The sequence below is a fragment of the Nestor notabilis genome, unplaced genomic scaffold (assembly GCF_000696875.1).
Source record: "Nestor notabilis isolate BGI_N333 unplaced genomic scaffold, ASM69687v1 scaffold12193, whole genome shotgun sequence".
Taxonomy (NCBI): Eukaryota; Metazoa; Chordata; class Aves; order Psittaciformes; family Psittacidae; genus Nestor; species Nestor notabilis.
Window position 1 is genome coordinate 45,739 of NW_009921536.1, and position 14,681 is coordinate 60,419.

Here is a 14,681-nt window from a genome sequence, read left to right on the forward strand (position 1 = left end):
TAAATATTTTGTCCCAGTCCATTGCATTAGTGCCCTTCTGAAGTACCATGGACCTGTTACTAGTCAGGGTTGTTCTCAGTTCACCCATCCTAAATGGAATCAGATTGTGACTTCTCATTCAGTTGATGGTTTGTCTTTATCTCTTGTCATGAAATCCAGAATAAATGACCTCTATTTGGGTATACTTGTTTTACAAATCCTATATATCTGTTTTCAAGTCTTCTTTAATCATTTTTCAACACATAACCAGACAAATGGATTAATGTTCAGAGGATGGAATGTTATATCCTGTATTTAGAGACAGAGAGAGGAGGTTGGCAGCTCACCATATACAGAATGAAAGTCTGGGAATATATTGTAGTCGGTTGTTACATAGATGGCCTTAAGGGCTCATACTTTGCTCTTGTCTCACACTGGCACCAACTTGCAATTATTTTCCTGGTACCAGACAGATGAAGTTACCTGTCAGGCCCTGGGCAAGCACAAGCGGGCTTTCGTAACATGAATAATTGAGTCAAAAGTAGTTTTCTTTGGTTTATGTCATGCTCTTGTTGTTCTTTCTGGGCAAGGGAAAGCCCTGGCAGTGTCATCGCCCTGCAACCAGAAGGCAGTTGAAGGGACTCCTAGTGTGTAGTGTGAAGTTCTAAGGATGGATTGGTTTACTTCAAAACAGATTGAATTTCCACCTGATGCTTGCAGTCATGCTGTCGTCACTGGATTCTGATGTGGTATCCCCTGCTCTTGGAAAAATGCAGTGAATACTTTGTTAAAACTTGCTAGAAGACTGGGGAGAGAAAATGCAGTAGTCTTAACTGTGTGCTTCAGTGCCCAGCTTGCCAGAAAGCAGCAAGAACTTGAGCGTCTTGCAACTGCATGTTACTTCAGTGGTTTTGTGGTTGGCCTCATTATCCTCCATTTCTTTAGAATAAGCACTCCATTATTTTCAGTTCTTGTAGGTAATGTTTTCCAGATCTCAATTCCTGTTGCTCTTTTGAATGCCTGCAGTTGATTCATCCTTTTTTTAGAGTAGTGCCCCAAAATGTCCAGAGTACAGCAATTAAAGAGGAGCAAACAACTATTTCACTAGCCTTGCAGTTCTCATTCTTTATACATCCGCTGTTTTGACTGTGTTTTCCACAGTGGCATAGGACTGAAGGTGAGTGTCCAGTTCCTTGAGACTCCAGGTCTCAGGAAGAACTGAAAAGCATTATCCTTCCCAGCTCTGCCCCCTGTGCTTGTGCTGTTCATGCTTCCTGCCAAAGAGCAGCACCATGCTCTTGTCGCTACCGATTCTTTCTTCCAAAACACTCCTTCAATTTGCCAAGTTCCTTTGGCAGAGCTTTCCAGCATACCTGCCATTCTTTCCAGATTCATGTCCTCTGCAGTTTAATAAACACACTTTTTATTTCACCCTCCAGGTTGATAATGAAAACTAAACAAAGCTGGTTCCTAGGCAGATCCCAAAGTAAGAACATCCTTCCATTTCTACAGTGAACCCACTGGGAACTCCTCCTAGATAGGGTTTTTTTTTTGTTTGTTTTTTGGTTTTTTTGTTGGTTTTTTTTTTCCACTTCTGAAGTTGTAATATTATATGTGGTATCATTTATAACATTTTTTGGCATGTTTGTGAAACTGATATGTCAGAAACCTTACTGAATTCCAGTCCATGTCTTGCTTCTCTCCTATAATACTGTTTTCCCTGTATAAAGAAATACTTTATTTTTTTCAGTTATGATTTGTTCTTGACAAATCCACCTGGGCTGCTACTCAATCTTTGTGGGTTTGGGATTGGTTTTTTTTTCATGTGCTTGTAAATAATTAATCCTGCTATTCTGAGAATTGAAATCATAAATCAACTTTCTTCCCTTTTCTTACCTTCTTAAGTCTAGGTACTGCTTTTGTCCATTTTTCAATCCTATGACACCCTACCTGTTCTACACAAATTCCCAAAGGGAATCATAGCTGAGTTTTGAGGCAGCTGAGCCAGTTCACTGAATGCTTTGGGATGCAGTCCAGGTGACTGGAAAACATCTGTCTTATTCTCTCTAGTCTGATCTCTCTCTATTTGAGGCTGGGATCTTGCTGTCACTGGCTTTAGCTGCAAGCAGGTGGCTAGCACAGCTGCCTTTTTTGTGGAAACCAATGCAAAAAGAGCTGTCTCTTAGCTAGAAGAAATGACCTGATGGACAACTAACAGTGCCCTGGGAATAAGATGTAGGCGTCTGTTTGTTCTAGTAGTGAGTGTTAGTATTTTATCAGTGTGTAGTAAGTTTAAAATGATAAATGCCTGCCCAGTGCTCTCTATGGGGCATTTCTATTTCTCTCTAAGCTCATTTTCCAGAGAAAAGGGAGTTTCTTCTTTTCCTGGATTCATCTAGAGGCACTTGCTTGACCTGGCAACTCTGTATGCCACTGTTGCTTATTCCTTTTCTGACGTAGGCCTGTCCCTCTGCAAAACTTCCTCCCCACTGCAAACCAGTGGTTACAGTCAGGAGTCTGACCTCAGGACAAAGATAGGGGAGATGGAAGCATCCTGCTAAAGAACATGACTGCTGTGGAAGTGGACACATTTCTCAAATAAAATGGTCTGAACTCTCCCCTCTGATATTTCATTTGCCCCTGAATGCTGATGGCAACTGCATGCATTCATGGTACAGTCACAGGCTGGGTATGAGATTTCAGACACCAGGCCTTGAGCCGCTTGGACCTGCCTGACCGGAGATTCTGGGCCAGGTACTAAGATCTTTGCTTAGTCCTCTCTTGAGTAAGCGAGATCAAAGGGACTTTATCTGAGAGAGTAAATGAAAGTGAATGGCTATTTATTGCTGGGGTCAGTGATCAGATTAAGTTTATTCTCCCTGCAGCTGAGAAGGATTTGCTCTGTGTTATGTTAGTCTTCTGGCAGCATTTGCATACCGCGAAAGGGGTAAGTGCTTTGTAGAGAGAAAGATTTTCAGGAGATGTTATAAGGAAAAAGAATCAGTGTGATGCAGAAGCAGCAGCAGAACAGTGAGGCAGAGGATTTGGTGTGTTACATGCAGTCTGGTGCAACAGCCTCCTGGAGATTTGCATGATGCCTCAGTGCCCTGGGAGCTGCTATGTCCTGAAAGAGGAGCAGTTAGAATATAAACAAAAAAAAAAAAAAAAAAAAAAAAAAGAAGCTCGTTTTTTATTTCACACTAAACCAGAAATATCTGGAAGCAAATAAAAGCTTGAGAGAAAAGATTAATCTAGAAAAAGGACCAGTTTGGCTAAATATCCAACATCAGTAGCAAAATAAAGGTAGTCTCCGTCATAGAGTTCTGGGTGAGCTGGCACTAAAAATTGCAAGTCTTGCTACAAGTTAGGGCACAGTACTATATCATTGTGGAGTATAGAGCTGTCTTTAAGAAGGGGAAAGATGGGTGAATCTGAGCAACTAAAATCCTGGTAATCTGATTTCAGTCATTTGACAAGTATTAGAATAAACTGAAGGAGAAGATAATTATACTTGTTGCAAAAAAGCAGGGAAAGAACTGTGGAATGGGGTAAGATGACATGGTTGGCAGAGGGGGAGTATTGCACCATGCTGACTAATATGTCAATATATAAGTGGAAAGGAAGTGGGTTGGAGTCCCACAGCCTGCAGTTGCATGAACCCATGATTACTGCAGAAGGGTCACAGATGTGGGTTGTTCGTGTGTCTGTGGTGACTGGTCTGGCAGCACTGACTTGCAATCACTGATGTAAGAGCCTGCTGCACTTCCAAGCATCCCTCCTCTGGTGAAAGTGCTGCTCCTAATGCATCCCCAGACGTGAATTATTCATGTGCAGTCACTCAGAACAGATACGTTCTCTCCTGGACTGTTCTTTTTGCCAAGAGGCATTACCCATATATAATGTGATCCACCCTGCTTCTCACTGCTATCACCCTGGGTCTCTCAGTGACTGAGGGTCTGCCTGGATACCCAAAGTACCAAGGGAATTATAAGGGGAGGGTAGTTTGGCCATATACTGCTCTTCTCTACTAAAATAATGGTCAAAAGCTGAAAGTTTCTCTATTGTATGGAGAGTAGATGCTTCCTGAAACAAACGGAAGAGTTTATAAGTGCTAATTATGCAAACCAGCCATCGCATCCTGATGCTGACGCTGACTCCAGGGTGGTTTTTTGCCCATCATTAGTGAATCAGAAGGAGCAATCTTGCTTGCTGGAACTCACTTCCCTGAACATCTGGCACATGGTGGTAAAGAAGCCAAGTGAGGGCAAAGGTTTAACTAGAAATTGGCAGCTCACAAGCTTCCTTCACATGTAATAATGAGCCTGCGGATGTTTCTAGCAGGAATTTCAGCAGCCGTTGCCAGGAGTCGTCACTTGTGCAGTGAGTGCCTGCAGCACCTTGAAGCTCCCTTTGATAGTGAAAGTCATAGGAGCGAGTGAGCACCTGCCTGCAAGCGAGGCCAAGTTTGGCTGTCTGTCCCTTGCAGGGGCATGCCTCTGGCAACTCGCACACAGCAGTGGTGCCATCTGAAAAGCAGTCATCCTCCAGCAGATGTTGAGACTCCAGCAGTGGGCACGACATAACCCCTCCTTGTGTGTTACAGCATGTGGCTACTGCTTTGGAGATCTTGTAGATGTGGCAGCAGAGCATATTTTTTTAACCTTTTATTTGGGAGCTACATTTCTGCTTTAAGTCAACAGGTTACTTCTAGTCCTGCTGAAATGTATGTCACAATACTTCCTGCCTTGATCAGCCTCTGTTACTGTGATAGAGCCAAGGCCGGACTGATGCCAGAGCCTTTGCTGTCTGCTGAGCTTTTGTTTAGAGCTTCTCTTCTTCCATTAGTTAATGGCCTTGTCATGCTACGTGTTTGCTAGGGCAGACTGTGAACGTCATAGCCTCATAGTACACCATAGATTCCTCGGATTATGAACCAGCTTTGCCTGTGGGCTGTTTTGCATGCCTGAAAAAAACGTGGGAGCCACCATGCTCCTCCTGTTGGCTTGAGAAAAATAGTGAGGCTGTAAATCTGTCCTTGCTGCCCAACCCCAAGTAAAGCTTCATCCACATGTATGTATTTCCAACTTGTTTGGAACCTGAGCCCAGCACTTGAGCAGGCAGTTTCTCTGGGTCTGGCCTAGGGAGGGAGAACCTGCTTTTTCCAGTCCTTTCCCACTTGCCTGTGGGGAATGGAGGGGGCACTGCCATTCGCATTTTCACTCCAGAGCCTGCTTCTGAATTGTAAATATTTTCTTTCCCTTCCCTCCTCCCAGGGGCTTGTTGCTTTAAAGTATGTTATACAGTTAGTCTTCCCAGTTTTTAAAGGACTGTGAGAAAGATTCTTCATCTGGTTTTGGTGGTGCTGTAAATCCACCACTAGTTGTCTTAATGCATTATGAATGCAAAGCTTGGTTACAGATTCACGATGCCTGATCCTGTGCTGAGACAGAGCTCTAGCCCATCTGCTTAGAAATATGCCTGGGTAGGGATTGCCTTCTGTCCTCCTGCTCTCCTTGGACTTGAGTGGAGTGGGACAGAAGCTGGACTTGCTGCTCCATTATAAACGAGTTTTTGAATTCGGAAGTTAGCTTAAGGGTTGTCCCATTTCTCTCACAAATTTGAGGTTTCACTTAAATAGCCATTAATAACTAATCCCTTTGGAAGTATTATATAGGAAGGCATGGCTGATGAGTAAGGCAGCCGGTGTGCATAAAGGACATGATGAGGCTTGCACTGGGAAAGAGGCAAAAAGAGCTTTTCAGTGGTGATTGTCCTGTGGTCCTGGCACACAGTGCAAAAGGCCATTTCTACTCACAAAGCCGGGGGGGATTTTAGGGGGAATTGATAGCAGAGAATACCTTATCACATCATCAAGATGGTTCAGTGCTTCAGTCAAGGCAGCTGAACCGTTACTAAATGCTGAAGCAATTGCCTTGCAATAAAGTGAAAAAAGATGAGGCAGGCTCTTCTGGCTCCTACCAAGTCTTGGACTGAGAAGAGGAGGGAGAGTCTGCATGATGTATTCTGTGGAGAATATTCTGTATTCCTTTGACAAAGAGTAGCTGGGAGTTAGTTTGTCTTTCTGGAATGATTCTTGGGACAACTTTGACTTTTTTCGGTTTTGATTTCTCTCTGGCTGTGCAGAAAGCTAGTGCATACTGCTTGAGGGGTTGTGCTCCCATGGTCAGGACCTGGTCCTCCAGCGCAGGGCTTTGATTGGAATGGCCCAAGGGAACCAAGGAACACTTGTATGTGAAAAAATAAATCCTTCTCTGTGACTGGCCTATGAGATCAGAGCCATTTCCAGAAGATGTAAGGAAAAGTATGAACACTGGTGTCCTATGAAAGAAAGTGAGCCAGTTTTTCTCCAGTCACGGTTAGAAAAGAAGCTGGTAAATATATAAATATACTATATAAAATCTTTTCCTTGCTGATCAGAAAAGGGAGAAGACCTTCGTTCTGTGTTGTATAGCTTTTAACAAGCTTTCAGGTAGCACTGTGGTGAGGACTTTACAGGAGCCTCAGTAGACAACTGACCCAGATTTCAACATGGGCCTTGTGGGGAGACTTCCTGGTCAGGTTCCTAAAGGAAGGTTGATGGTATGGGAAGTGCAGGCTGGAGCTTGCCCTTCATACATACCTGCATGCAACAGCATAATAAGATTAGGCAGGTCGCTACATAGCTGAGAGCTGTTCCCACCCAGACATACTTAGTGTGTCTGTAAGTATACTGTCAAGCATCAGCTGTTGCCATTGCAGTGTGCCTTCACAGCATTTAGTATTATCAGATGGATGCACTCTGGACATTAAAACTTGTTCACCTGGACAGGATCATCATCAGTATCCACAAGTTTGTAGCCATATTCATCAAAGCTTCTGGAGCAGGTGAAGAAAAAAAACAGTTGTAGCTACACTATTTTCTGGATCAAAAATTCCAGGTATCAAAACTTTGTGAAGTATCTATATTTGTAGGAATAATATATTACCCCAATTTTAGATAGTTTCTCCTTAAAATTAAAACTGTTGATGTGCATGTCCTTCCATTCATTCCCACACTGTGCATGGGTTTTGTCTTTTTTTCTCCCTTGCTTTGCTTGCTATTACCTAACTCCAGTCTTCCTTGCACTACACTTCCTATTAAAAGATAAGAAGCATTACTCATTCTAGAATTTGGTAGTCCTTAAAGAACCTTTATCCCACATCTGCCAAGACAGCATCGTCTTCATTTCTGGCTCAGTAATCCTAGCTGTGATGTGAAAAATTGGAGAGCTCCAGATGAATTTTTATTTTTCTTTAGTTCCTCTTCCTTCACATCATTCTTGAATGAAAAGACCCAAGCATAATTTACCCCCTGAAGAGACTGAATCATTGCCCTAGTAGGACATCCTTATCTCTAAACTGGAGAGGCATGGATTTGACAGATGGGCCACTCAGTGGATAAGGAATTGGCAAGATGATTGTACTAAAAAGGGTTGTGGTCAACGGCTTGATGTCCATGTGGAGATCAGTCATTAGTGGCGTTCCTCAGGGGTCAGTATTGGGAGTGGTGCTGTTTAACATCTTTGTGGGATTGAGTGTGCCCTCAGCAAGTTTGCCAATGACACTAAGGTGTGTGGTACTGTTGACACGCTGGAGGGAAGGGATGCCGTCCAGAGGGACCTTGACAAGATTGGGACATTTTGAAGTCAAGAAGTTCAACAAGGTCAAGTGCAAGGTCCTGCATCTGGTTTGGGGCAATCCCAAGCACAGACTGGGAAGAGAATGGATTGAGAGCAGCCCTGAGAAGAAAGACTTGGAGGTGTTGGTTGACGAGAAGCTCAACATAGCACAGCAATGTGCACTTGCAGACAAGAAAGCCAACTGTATCCTGGGCTGCATCAAAACAAGTGTGACCAGTAGGTCAAGGGAGATTATTCTGCCTTTCTACTCTGCTATCATGAGACCCCACTTGGAGTACTGTGTTCGGTTCTGGAGCTTCCGCATAAGGACATGGACCTGCTGGAGCAAGTCCAGAGGAGGCCATGAAGATGATCAGAGGGCTAAAGCACCTCTGCTGTAAAGATAGGCTGAGAGAGTTGGGGTTGTTCAGCCTGGAGAAAAAAAGGCTCCATGCAGACCTTAGAGCAGCCTTCCAGTACCACAAGGGCGCCTACAAGAAAGCTTGAGAGGGATTTTTACAAGAGCATTTAGGTATAGGACCAAGGGGGGATGTCTTTAAACTGAAAGAGGGTATATTTAGATTAGATATTAGGAAGAAGTTCTTTACCGTGAGGGTGGTGAGGCACTGGCACAGGTTGCCCAGAGAACCTGTGGCTGCCCCATCATCCCTGGCAGTGTTCAAGGCCAGGTTGGACGGGGCTTGGAGCAACCTGGTCTAACGGGAGGTGTCCCTGCCGGCGATAGGTTGGAACTAGATAATCTTTAAGGTCCCTTCCAACCCAAACCATTCTATGACATTCTTTTTGGAATTGCCTCACTGTCCTGCTTTATCCTGAGACAAGTTCTTCCAAAAATTGTCATCTTCTAATCTCTTCTGATGTCTGCTGCTATCCAACTGACGGTTGCTGTCCTTTCCTAGATATTTGATCACTCCTTCCGTCTTGATCTGTGACTCAGTCAGAGTCAAAAAAAAAGATAATTTAAGGAGTTGTATTTTTTCCAGATCTCTTCTTCTACAAAGCCAACATAAGTGAGGGCCAACTGAAAAGCCAGTGTAGCTGTCTTGAAAAAGCATCAGGAGGATGCTCATGTTGCACTTGCCCTATTTGGCAGACTGACAATATTCAGACATCAATATTATGCAAATGCTGAAAGGTGCATTTTAAGGTCATAGTGCATGTAAACTCAGGTTATACTGATTGGCTGCATTGTTCAAATATAGGTTTGGAATATCTGAGGCAATGTAAAGAAATTCCTTCCAAATCTGATGCTGATCTTAATGAAACACACAATTCCAGAAATAGCAGAGCTAACAAAATTGCCCCATTGCCTGTGTTGCTCTCTTGGACCACAGATTTCCCCCAGCTCGCAAATACCCAGGAGGCTCTGTCCTGCCTTTTGTCCCTCACTACAGCCTGGTGGTTGCATGCTGGCCAAGATACACATATTCAGTGTCCCATACGCATGTGACTGGGCACCTGGCAGACCAAATGAAGAGGTAAGTGCTTGCACAGCAGCATCTCCACCTGGCCTCACATGCAAACATGTGGGTGTCTCTTCCATCCAGATGTAGACGGCTTTACCACCAGTGCAGCTCATGCTCACTGAGGATATTGCGTTGCCCACTTGTGCAGCACATGTTCCTCCATACCGGAGCAGTACTTTGTGAATCCAGCACATGGAAAACAGAGAATATCATCAACAATGAAACATTACCCAGAGGGTATCAACTATTCATGCAAGTGCTAGTAGAATAAAGATGTTCTGTGTTAACACTTCAGTAAGGAACTACAAAAGCGTTTGAAGTCTGCAAAGCCTCCCTTAGTCAAAGAGATTTGAGTTCAATTTATTTAGCTTATGCATGAGATTTTGGGGAGATTTACTTATAGTGTCTCTCAATCTACCTAGGGGGTACATTTTTTTTCTTATAAAGCTTTTTAATTTAGTAGGAAGAACTATATCTGAAGCTAGGCAAAGAACCAAAAAAGGTAGCACGTTAATATGGCTGTAATTATTTCTGCTACATCTGCCCTACAGGCTTGATGAATTTGCTCTTGAAGTTTTAAATTCAAGAGTTGGTGTCTTGGTAAAGTTCTGCTCAAGCAGCATGAGAGTAAAAGGCTAGAAGGAGAAGTTGCTGATGGAGGGGGCACTGCTCCCTGCTATGCAGGATTTCTCTTGGCCTTTCAAGCAGTGCTGATAGGAAATAGTAGAATGTAGGGGCTGGGACCTGAAGCCAGATAAAATCAGCCTGGACAGATGTAATTTCCTAGAAATCTGTGTGTATAATACTCGAACGACACACTTGCAGAGGTGAGCACTGACTGCTGACAGCTTTTTCTGAAATACAGACTTAATCCAGTGGCTAGGAATATTCTGTTTCCAAGGAGTGCCCAGGACAGGGCTGCACTTTTGTATTGCCTTCTCACCACCCTGAACAATGTCTCTCGGGACCCCTGTCCTTCACTTTCTATGACCTGCTTGTTGACTTCGAGGAGCAGGATAGCAAGCCAGTAATACCCTTGAGAAGCTTTTAGTGAAAGTATATTATTTGCTTCATCCAGTTGCCTGCAAAAGTCACGGGAAAATTTTCTTTTCCTGGGGTACAATTAGCCAGATCTGTTTCTGCATCCCAAGGGAGAAGGTTTCGTGGAATCTCTGAGGTGAGCAACCTCCAGCATAACAAAATTCCCCAGAATAGCCCTTTGGAAAGCATTGCAACACCACAGGATGCTGAGTTCACCCATGTACAGTGTGAAGACTCATAGAGGAGGGGAAAAAAACTGATTTGATTTTGTAAATGAAATCACATGCTTTGTATCAGTGCCTGAAAAGAGACTCCTTTTTCACAGATCTAGGAATTTTGCTATCTGCATTTTTTTTTTCTTTAAACTGGGGAAAATAAAAGAAATCTGAACAGTAAATATTTATCCAAAATGTGTGGTTGTTAATATGATCCAGTCTTCAGTCATTTTGAATAGTGTCATGATGACAGATGTTAATTCAGAAAGGAATAGATTGGACGATTTATGCCTGAAACACATGTGTTCCTTGGCGGGCTCTGTGGATTACTTGCATAGTTGGTGCTGTCTGAGCAATCTGTAATATTTTCTCTGTCTTGAAGCACCGAGGACTCCAGGACAGGGGGCTGACCTATATCTCCAGTTTGCTATAATAAACACTGAGGTAGTTAAGCTCCCCTTGTGCTTTTATCTTCCTAAATTTCTTTCCCCTGTGCTCCAGCTGTGTGTTCTGTGCTTCTGGTTCTTCCCAAGAAGAATGGCAGCTTCTTTCTGCAAGAGAGGAGGATGCTCCTGCGTGCACGGGGTGTGAATCTCAGACCTCCTCCTCCTCTAAATCCAGCTTCTCTCCTACCTCAACACTCACAGTTATTTAATATGAACACTTGTCCTGACAACAGAAGTGAAAAATCAACCAGGCCATGTGAAGGTAGTAAGCAAGATAGATTCTGGGAAGACCTTACATTTTTCTGCAGTATTTGTATTCTTACAGTTGTGTATTTACAGAATATGTCTAAGGGTGTTTCATCTCTTCTTAGTTAAGACCAGGTTTGTAAAGGTGTTAGTATCTTGCTTTTCTTTTTTTTTTTTTTTTAATCAGAGACATATAATTGAAGAAAAATGACCAAGCTGTTGCATGCAGAAGGCTTTTGGTAGGTCTGCTTGGAAGTTTTTCTCAGCTGGTCTATCAGTTGTGTTCTCATCTTTTTCTGTGAAATTAACTTTGCACACAACTGACAAGTATAGAAAACATCAAGCCTGGCCCAGGCATCAGCACTTTAACTGTTCAGAAAAAACTTAAATGTGAATGTTCTGTTTGGATTACAGTTTTATTTAAATTCTCATCTTTTAAGAATATTAAATAATGATACTTGACAACTCCTTGTTTGTAAAACACCTATTATTAATGCAAGTCTAGAAAATAAACTAGGACAGGAGTTTGTTGGCATCTTCCCAACCTCTTGTTATTTTGACCTTCTTGCTTTCTCCTCCTAAAGGATACTGAATAATTTGTATATATTCTATATGAACACTCAGTGAACATACAAATTATTTGGCTTCTCATTTCAGCAAAGATGCCAAAATAGGAGAAGACATTTTCTGTGTACTCTTGCTGTAAAAACAATGTAGAAGTTTCCCTAGAGACTCGCTGTACGATAACTTCAGAAAGCGATGAGGCTTTCTAGGCCATAATTCTTCCCGTGGTGATCCTTTAGCTTTTTTTGTTGTAATGTGCCAAGAGTTTAGTCTAAATATGTGTTGTTTGAGGAGTTGTTGTTTGTATTCAGACTCATGAACCAGTTCAGCTCCCTAAAAAAGGCTTTGCTGATGGGTGTCCTCAGATGCCCTGAGATGCCCCCATGCATTGTCACCAAAACCTGCAAAAATAGCTTTTTTTTAATTGTTTTTGGGGTTGTTTGGTTGGATTTTTTCCTTTTGTGCAGGCATACTGTTGTAAGTGGAGCAGGTAGCTGTGCTTTTAGTTGGGATCACCTTACGTTTTCTGTTACAAGCGAAGGGGGAAATCGTTCTATCGTTTTCTTACACTGTCATCTTTGAGCTGATGTTTTCCATGCCATGTATTTGGCACAGCTGGAAAGTTCAGCTAAAATAACTTGGCTGTTTCTCAGGGTGAGGCTACTGAAAATGCAGAGTTTTATCCCTGTTTGAAAAAAATAAAAAAACACTAGTCTCCCACACTATTTTGCTGAGATTCTCCAATTCTTGAGGGCAGTGTCTGGGAATCAGTGAGGCTGTGTTACTGCAGCAGCCATCTGTGGCTCCTGCTGTTCTATGACATCCCATGGCTTGGTCTGATGTTCTGTAGGGCTGTTAGACGCTGGCAGTGCTACACAGTGCTGGGCACAGTCAGTCCTACCAGGGCTCCCCTGCCCTGCCTGCACTGGTCAGGTGCCCTCCCCATACAGTTAGTTTGAGTGCAGCATCTCCAAGGATGTAAGAACCAAATAGGATTTTCCCTTCTGTTGAGGTATGGATGAGAGACCTGAGGGCAGGGAATCTCTCCTGGACTCTCAGGAACCCATTCTCCTTCTTCCAGCCACCTGGACAACAGGAAGGAGCCAATAGCCTGGTCTGGTGCATGGCAGAAGCAGGAGTATTGGAGGTTGAAGGGTGATGGGTACTGGCGACAGCAAAGAAAGGAAGGGTTTATAACCATCAGGGAACTCCTCAATCACTTGCAGGTTTGTTAATTGTAGATAGTTCAGGAGCCCTGTAAGAGACTGCATTTTTCCTCATCCAATGGCTGATCTAGAATACAATAGCTTACAGGAGCTTGTAGTCACACTTAGAGGACTGTGCCCTGGGTTTAATTGCTCTATTTGGTGGAGTTTTTTGTGAGTTAATTTTTTTGATGAATTTTTAATTGAGTTGATATAAAAAAAAGAAAAAAAAATACTAAGTCTTTTAAAGAGAGCTTTATGGTTATAAAGATCAAGCTGCTAGAAGTTTAAAAAAAGCTAGAACATAAGATTGCATTTTCAACATTAATTCAGTTCTCCTGTGCAGATGCTATCTTTAATTATATGGTTACATCCTGGCTCTTTTAGAACACAGCTGTCTATCTAGTGGAGAGGGAAGACTGAGATCTAGGCTGATTTCTGTAATGCACGATATTCAGCCTTGGTATAAGTAGTTGCAGAAGTTATAGAACAAGTGGATAAGAGAGAGAAAAGGAGAGGGGGGGGCAAAAGCAGTCTCCTAATTACAGACACTGAGGATTCCTCTTGAGGAGGTGGTTTAGGTTTGAATGACCAGTGTGATGTTGGGCAAGTTAGATCAGAATTTCTCAAACACATTTAAGTCTTGTGGTGCAGATATGCAGGAGACCTGGGAATTCAGCAGGAGAGGTGGGTGTTCACCAGCAGCTAAGTCAATGGAGTTGTGCTGTGAGCTTAAGAAATGTGCTGAAATTCAGCTTGAGGTGCCTGCAGTAGAACATCAGGAGGCAACAGAAACTGTGCATTCAACTTTGCCTGTTTTGTCCCCTGTGAAATGGTGTAACACATGCCAAATATTGCAGAGATGCTCTAAATATGAAAGTATTTTTTGTAAAACACTTAGATATATGGTGATATAAGAAAAATCTTGTGGGAAAATTAGAAAGTCACTGTTCACAACAGAAATCCTGAGCTGAAGTTGCAGGGCAGTCTTACTTCAGTGCTTACTAACACGTGTGTTTGGCCTTTCAGCCCTGGTATTCTTTTAATAGATGTTATAAAAGTATGACATTTCATAAACTATGTCATAAAAATAATAGTGAAATAAAGGGGCTGGTCCCTTATGGGAATCAAATACTGTAAATAATGGTGATATTATAGAGCCCTGGTCTTCTTTGGGATTTTTCTGAAGCTGCTTTAGATATGTTTTCATTGAAAGATTATTATATTACTCACAGGCAAAAAAACCACAACACAAACATAAATTATCTAAATCCATTCCTTTTACTAAACACGTCCGTCTTCCCTAAGATATTTCAAAGCAGGAATATTTCTTCAAATTCTGGCTCAAAATCCAACTTACATTTTGAACAAGAGAGTCTGTAGTACAGTCTATCCATCACCCTGTTTGCGCCTAGTACAAACACATCTTCTGGCATACCGTATGTGAGCTATCATTTATGCTTTGACTTGTGAAACACAGTATTCGTCAGTATAATCTTCAGTGTTTCTCTGCAGCTCATCTGACGTGTTCCAAGTTCCATTTTCTTCACAGGACAATCTCTTTTAACAGCGTTTTGTTATCTTACAACTGTGAACTGTATTTTGCTCTCAGTTACACTGATAAAACCATAGAATCTACTTTTTAAAAAAGGAATTCCTTTTCAATTACAACACAGCATAAAAATAGTTTTGCTCTCCTGCCTCTCTAGAGCTGGCCTTGGCCTCGTGCTACCTAGTCCTGTGAATCAGAAGACGATAGTTGGTGTTAAAACAGCAACGCAGGAGGCCCACGTCTGTCTCTGTTTAGATTAGCTGTAGCACTCAGTTACATAGGTCAAAT

The 14,681-nt window shown here is 42.5% G+C and overlaps 1 protein-coding gene across 1 annotated transcript in view; it reads left to right on the forward strand.

Annotated features, from left to right (window-relative positions):
- The window catches only part of ST3GAL3 (ST3 beta-galactoside alpha-2,3-sialyltransferase 3), an 84,476-nt gene that overhangs the window by 38,411 nt on the left and 31,384 nt on the right, over positions 1-14,681 (forward strand). The window lies entirely within an intron of this gene.